Consider the following 6,488-nt stretch of genomic DNA (forward strand, 5'->3'; position numbering starts at 1 on the left):
CTGCTGTTGCTTTTGTCAGTCCTGTGATCCTGCCAGGCTGGGTAAAGGGGTAGGCTGGGTCCTGGATCTGACCTGCTGCTGCAGTATAAGTGCCCTCAGAGGCACAGGGCAGGAGCCTGGCTGGAGAAGGGGAGGAGGGCAGGGCACCCTCTTCTGCCAAAGATCTATACTCTCCTTTGTTAAAGTGCCTGGGAGCCTGCAGCTCCCAGTGGGGTGGGCTGGAAGCATTAGACAGCAGCTTTAAAAGAGACATATTGTGGGGTGGGGAGGAGTTGAGTTTCTCTCAGCTCACAGACAGCTGGAAGGGGATGCTGAAAAATCAGAGGAGCTGGAGAAATGGCTCATGAGAAACTGAGTATGGGGTGCAATGGCTGAGTTTATCTGCCAGAGCAAAAGGAAAACTAGCACTGAATGCAAAAAACTGTTGAGCTGGCTGGAGCCAGGGGCAGGGAGCCCCTGGGGAGAAGTGGCTGGACAAACCCAGGCAAGAAACCTGCCATATGTTTAGCAATGATCCAAAACTATCCTGAAGATGGGAGTGGTTTTGCGATGTAGGGGGAAACCTGGGCCAAGGCAAGGGGATTGCAAAGAGATCTGCACCAAAGTGTATGCAAACCTGTGCCAATTTTCCTAGCAGGATGATGTGATCAAGAAATTCTTTTTGCTACAGGGATAGCTACTCTGCCTGATCAACCAAGTGCTGCTGTTCAGTGGCTGCCAGAGGATGATTTTGGGAGAAGACTTGATCCTGCATGCCTTGGGAAGGCACCCAGCCAAGGGATATGTCCTGTTTATCTCTGGTGCTAAGCAACAAGAGCATGGGTAGCGATGGGTGGGGATAAGCAGGTTGGAGGATGTATCCGATGGGATGGCTCCAGCAGCCGTGGATGGAGGGATCTGGGTGCATTCAAGGGGGCTGGAGCAGACCCTTGCAGCAGGACACAGCCCTGGACTTTGAACTCTGTGTGGGAGGTCCAAGCAGAGGCCCTGAATTGCGTAACTGCTATGTGTACTTGGAGGAGCTCTGGTGGGTATTGCTACTTACCTGCCCCATGCCTATGCTCTGCTCTGGCACCTGCTCTTGGCCACCCTTGGAGACAGGACAGATGAGAAAATATTCTGGCTCAGAAAGATTTTCTTATGTTTGTATGCTGTCTTTTATTTTCTTCCATGCATGTGCCCCAAGCATTGCAAAATGTGAGTAACCTGTCCTGCGGGAACAGGATCAGCTCCTCTCTTCCCTTGTTTATTGCTGTCAATAGAGAGAAAGTCTTTAATGTGGAAAAAACCTTTTCCCTTAACCTGTGAACCCGGCCCAGACTTGCACTGGGAGCGCTAGCAGTGATGTGGTTCAGGCTGAGACATGCCACTGAAATGGCTTCAGAGGTGCTGGGAGTCCTGCAGTAACAGTGCAAAAGTCACATCACAAATCTGTCTACATGTGTTTGGCAAATGCTAATGCTTTTCTGATCCTGAAGCCTTTTAGGCCCCATTTCTCTTCCTGGGAGAGGGCCAAAGTACTGCTGGAGTTTGGTATGCCTCAGCTGGTATGAGGAGATCCTGGCCCCAGAGGTTGTCCCTTTGTCAGGAGGATTAGATTAAATAGAAACAAAATGCAGGGTGCACCCAGGCCCATCACAGGGTTTTCCTCCCTAGAGGGAGGAAAAAACACAGCTTTTGTAATGTGCATTTGACAATTTTTTATGATACTGTGGCACTGCAGCAAGCAGTTGGCAGCTGCAGCCCGTGTTCAGCACCCCACTCCTCTGGACCCCTCTTGCACAGGCTTGAATATCATCCAGTACTCGCACTATGGCAACATGTTGACTGCAGTCACTTTGTAAGGGGCATTGGACACCTAGTTTGTGGTCATCCTGGCCCAGTGTTGTCACTCTAGCACTGCAAGGAGACAGGCTGGAAAAAAAATGAAGAGGACAGGAGGGAAGCAATTTGTTAAGTCATCAGGAGAGAATAGGATATAATTCAGCTTTTCTGACTTGTTCATACTGCCTTTTTTGCATGCCTGTATCTCTCCTGGATTTTGCCATGTTTTGCTTCTTGAAAACGAGGCTGAGTATCAGCACCTCTTGTCTGGACATTAAGCAGGTATTTTTTCTTTTTTTAAGTATGTGAGTTAAAAAATGTGGGCTTTCCAGAGACACCCCCACAAGGCAATTATCAGAAAGCAAAACCTTCATTTCTCCCCCTGAACACACCAATGCAATGGAAAACTGCAAAACCCATCTTCTGTTTTCTTTTCCAGTATTTTTTTCCTAATGTGCTGGAGTTTTCTGGCTACTGACCCAAAAAACATGGCTGGAAACAAAGCTTTACAGAATTTTTGGGCTTCCATTCAGTTAGAGAAATTTCCTAACGAGCCAGTAGTGACTCACAGGACAACTCTTGCAGCTAATCAGATGAGATTCTTACCTGCAAAACCCACTTGCTCCAGAACAGTGTGAGAAATAAGTTGCTCTGCAGGGTGCAGCAAACAATTGTGTTTGCTGGATATCTCAAAACCCAGGAATCACTGAATGAGTGAATCACTGATCTGATCAGTTTTTCACCGGGTGAGCAGCAACAGCAGCTGCAGCCAAGAGCCAGTGGCACACAGTGTTCACCCAGATCATGCCCTGGGCAGGGCGAAGAGGAAAAAGTAGGTATAGGTGGCTCCTTGCTGCCCTTGTTACTGGAGCAGCAGCTGCCTCAGTTGCAATCCCCTTCATACATTTTCTTTTTATTTTAGTGGGCAGGGTTCAGCCTTTCTCTCCTCATAATCAGAATTGATCCAGGCCAGACAGATAGGTATCAGATATGACTTCCAGTAAGATCCCTGCCTTTTCTTTGTCCATGGGATACAGCCATGTGGGTGGAAAATGCGGTGTTTTATTGCTCCTCCAGTTGTTCCAATATTTCTCAGAGAACAGTGTCATCTCATCGGTATTTCCATGTGCAGTCTCTGCCTGGGGTAGAGTCTTCCTCCGTTCTCCCCCTCTTACTAACCAGATTGTTTTGAAGTGACTAAACCAGGCGCTGATATGTGCAGTTCCTTGCCAGGAGGCTTTTCAGCTGTGCAGCAATTGCTTGTAGGCAGAGCGTGCCCTAGCATGCAGAGAGAGCCGGCAGGGCATTACATGTGTGAGCTGCCCGCTGTGCCCAGCCCAGGAAAACATGGGCTCTGGCACTGGTGAGAAGCAGGGAAGAGGGTAGAGAAGATATGCAGAACCATTCTCTACCCCTGGTGTGCAAGAGGGATGTGAAGAGGAGTGGATGCCCTTCCAGAGATTTGGATGGATTGTGCATTTTCTAGGGAGCAAGTCAGGGAGGTGGGAGGCTGGAAAATGCCTGCTAAAATCAGTCCTGGTCTGAATCTCTAGGCTTAAGCTGCCCAGTTTTGCAAGGCCTGATGCAAATACTTGTCTACAGGTCCATGAAGGGACTTTATCCCTCTCTGGAGCAGGGATGAGCTCTGCCAGACCACTAGCATGCCACCACCACGACCCTCTCAGTTGCAGCAGGCATGCTGTCCTGAAGGCCTACCCTGAGGAGAATGAGGGGCTGCAGCGGTATGGACATGGGCACAGACCAGCTGCTTTCCTCAGCCTTCACACATGACAAGGACCTTGTTTCCGCCCTGTGCTGTCTCAGGCAGGGCAGTCCATGGGTGCTTCTCACTGCGAGGGGCAGGGAGGGTGCCTGGCCCCCACGCCTGCCTCACAGCAGTGACAACACGCAGCTGGCAGCAGTCTCTGTGGTTTCTGTTGGACCAGTTTGGGTGGATGGCACAGAGTCATGCTGGGCGCCCACTGAGAGGTGGGTGACCCTGGTGTCACCAGCTGCTGGGGCATTGCCACAAGCCCCAAGACTGTGAGTAGGATGGGTCGTCCCTATGTGACACACATCACAGCTCTCGGGGCACCTGCGACACACGCTGCAGCCCCTGGGGCACCCGCAGGGCCCCCATGGCACTGGCAGATGACCAAGATGACTTGCAGAGTGACAGTGAACTGGGAAGGGACATGATGGAGACTGGCCTTCTGCTCCAGCTGCCGGGTGTTGGGGCATGGCTTTAGGGGCCCTGTGCAATTAACTTAAAAAAATTGTTTTTTCCTTTTAGCAACCTAGGTTTTGCTGCTCTTGAGAAGCTGGCACTGACAAAGGCATTGCAGCAACCTGAGTGCTAGTTGCCAAAAGTCTTCTCTACATGGCTGGCCATTGGGACAGCTGGGTTAGCACAACAGAGGCACTCATGGTTGGCTCCCTCATTGCTCTTACAGCCTCATCGCCCCAGGGAGCAGGTCAGATGCAGCAGGACATCCCCTGCTCCTGGAGCTACCCTCGCTCCAGCTTTGGGGGCTGGGGCACTTCACTGTCAGAGGGTTGGTTGTGTCCAGCGTGTCTGGCAGAGAGGCTCCAGACTGGAGGAGGATGCTCCTTGCCGTCTCTCTCAGGAGGCAGTGACTAGGCTGGCAGATGGGAGTGCTTTCCAGACATGAGCAGTGGGAGCAGGGTGCTGTGCTGCACAGCAAGCAGCTGGAGAGTGCTCAACCCATGGGAGAGCCCAGCAGGCTCAAACAAGCACAAACACCCTAACAAACCTGAGCTAAAGAAGCTGTACCTGCACCACTGATTAAGAAAGTATGACTCTTGCCTGCGGCCTGTGTTTTTGCTTCTTGTCCTGCTAGAGGGGAGTAGTTTGGGGGACACAAGAGGCCGAGGGTGCCAGTTCCCACTGACAGTGAGGTCAGGTCCTGGGGCTCACTGGCAAGCTGAGGCTTCTGGTGCTGCTGTGAAATTGCCTTCATGTTGCTCTGAGTGTCTCTGTGCCTGTCTCTCGGCTGGCTGGTACTACATATGGCCAGCGTCTGGCTTCCCTGGGTTGTTCTTTCTCCATTCTTCTCAGGCCTAGTCCTGGCTAGTGAGATCATTTCCAGAGAGGGCTTTGGTGTAAGGCCATGTTCCTTAAGCCTATGTCCTGGCCACAAGGAACCCTTCTCAGTAGGGTGGGCACAGAGGGGCTGAGCTGAGAGACCCTACTGGAGAGCTGTGTCTCCATCACTGTGCTGCTCCTGCTGTCCAGTGATGGCCTGTCTGCATGGTAATGGAGTGCTGGACCAAGCTTTCCAGAGCTTGTTTCCCTTGAAATACGCTTAGCAGATACTTTTTTAGCAAGATACAAATTCTAGCCCCTGCTGCCCATTCAGCTCTTCTGCATATAGCACATTAGTCCTTATATGTGTTATTATTAGTCCTAGAATGTTCCACATTCTAACACATTATTTCTTATATGTGTTTTCTGGCTTACTGGTGCATGGCAGAGTCTAAAGGCAATATTTGTCAGGGGACAACAAACATTTCTTTCCCTCCTCATGAGCCCAAACACTTGGTTTTCTTTTCAGAGCTCAAAAATATCCTTTTCTTCTTCTGACTACTTTTTTAAAGGGCATCCTTCTTCCTCTGTGTAGGAGTAGCAGAAGTTCCCAAAATATGCAAATTTTTCCTCTCTTTGGGCTCAATCAAATAATAGCAGGTGCTATTAAGGGTTTACAGACCCTTGTGCCCAGAGTTTAGGAAATCTTTACCTTGCTTGATCCAGGCAGATGACTTGCTTACTGCTTTCTCCTGTTTGACTCTGACATGAGTATTATCTAGCTCTCAACTGAAAACAATACATTTAGTCAAGTTTTAAACTTCCTGGTTGCAAAACTACCTAACTTCCAGGCACAAAAATTGCCAGAAACTGCATATTGCCCCCTGTGTTCTCCTGGAGAAACTGGTTCCTCATGGCTTAGATGGATGTATTCTTTGCTGGGTAAAAAAACGGGCTGGATGGCCAAGCCCAAAGAGTGGTGGTGAATGGAGTTAAATCCAGTTGTCATCCGGTCCCATGTGGTGTTCCCCAGGGCTCAGCAGTGGGGGTAGTTCTGTTTAATACTTCTGTCAGTGAGCTGGAAGACAGGATCAAGTGCTCCATAAGTCAGTCCAAAAAGGAATCCAAGAGGAGCAGAGAGAGGAGGAGTTTTGTCTCTGCCAAAGGGCTCATAGCTCTTCAAGATGACTTGGGGTCAGACCACGTGGCCCAGAAAACTTTGCACCTCTCCATGTAAGTGAGGGACATCCACCTACAGTGCCCACTTTCATTTCAATTATGGTTTTGGGGTGTGTCTGCCGCTTTGTCATGAGAGCCCCTGGGAGCTCACTCTTGCCAGACAGGTTTGTACTTGGTGCAAAGACGCCCAGGACATGCCAAGCCAGGCAGTGGGGCTGAAGGCTGGGGCTTGCTGTCTGGGTGATGCTGCCATGGTGGCAGTGACATTACAGAGAACAGGTGACAATGGGGGCTGTCCCCAGCAACATCATCAGGCAGTCCCACTGCCTTTTGACTTGGGTGCTCAGTGAGTGCAGCATGCAGGGGGGGAGGCTGGGCTGGATGGGGGACAGGGCAGAGGGCCAGGGGGTTTCTAACCAAGAGCAAGAGCCGAGCCCTT

Source organism: Athene cunicularia (assembly GCF_003259725.1).
Source record: "Athene cunicularia isolate RWA chromosome 4 unlocalized genomic scaffold, athCun1 chr4_part2, whole genome shotgun sequence".
In the NCBI taxonomy this organism is placed as follows: Eukaryota; Metazoa; Chordata; class Aves; order Strigiformes; family Strigidae; genus Athene; species Athene cunicularia.